This window comes from Sardina pilchardus, chromosome 8 (assembly GCF_963854185.1).
Source record: "Sardina pilchardus chromosome 8, fSarPil1.1, whole genome shotgun sequence".
In the NCBI taxonomy this organism is placed as follows: domain Eukaryota; kingdom Metazoa; phylum Chordata; class Actinopteri; order Clupeiformes; family Clupeidae; genus Sardina; species Sardina pilchardus.
The window spans coordinates 4,839,800-4,840,952 of NC_085001.1; positions in this window are offsets into that span (position 1 = coordinate 4,839,800).

Below are 1,153 nucleotides of genomic sequence, written 5' to 3' on the forward strand. Positions count from 1 at the left end.
GGTCTGGTCTGGTGACTCTGCTGGGTTAGTGTGTGTATGGTCTGGTCTGGTGACTCTGCTGGGTTAGTGTGTGTATGGTCTGGTCTGGTGACTCTGCTGGGTTAGTGTGTGTATGGTATGGTCTGGTGACTCTGCTGGGTTAGTGTGTGTATGGTCTGGTCTGGTGACTCTGCTGGGTTAGTGTGTGTATGGTCTGGTCTGGTGACTCTGCTGGGTTAGTGTGTGTATGGTCTGGTGACTCTGCTGGGTTAGTGTGTGTATGGTCTGGTCTGGTGACTCTGCTGGGTTAGTGTGTGTATGGTCTGGTCTGGTGACTCTGCTGGGCCGGTGTGTGTATGGTATGGTCTGGTGACTCTGCTGGGCCGGTGTGTGTATGGTCTGGTCTGGTGACTCTGCTGGGCCGGTGTGTGTATGGTATGGTCTGGTGACTCTGCTGGGCCGGTGTGTGTATGGTCTGGTCTGGTGACTCTGCTGGGTTAGTGTGTGTATGGTGACTCTGTAGGGGGTGTAGAGTGCAGCTCACTCTGCTGGGCCGGTGTCTAGTCCCTCTGATGGATGAGCCGTGCAGCGTGGAGCTCAGCTCGGGAAATGTCAGGGTGCCAGGAGCATAGTGAGAGAGGAGGGAGAGGCTAGAGTGCTCTCTAGAGGGAGGAGGGAGACCCACAGCAAGACCCAGTCATGGCATAGTTTTGTAAATGTTTATTTCAGTCCGTCAAACACAGAACACTGCTGTAGAAAACCTTATTCACTATCAGTGAATGGATGCAAAAATGTTCTGATTATTTTTTAATTATTATTATTATTTGTGTGGTTGTCTATGTAATGAAACAGTTTCGGATGAAAAATACAGATTCAGTAAGCAAAGGCCTTAACTAACTCCAACGAGACTCTCAAGTCTCTATGAGTGTGTCACGAGACCTGCGACAGGAGAGGGGCAATAATATCATGGTATACCTACTGGTATACAATAATCTCCTCTGGTCTCCTCTCCACCCACCAGCCGGCCGTCACACACACACACACACACACACACTCTCTCTCTCTCTCTCTCTATCTCTCACTCACACACACACACACACACACAGACCTGCAACATGCTGCTTTACACCTGCTCTCTCAGCAGACTGTCTCATTAAGTCACAGCATCTAACGT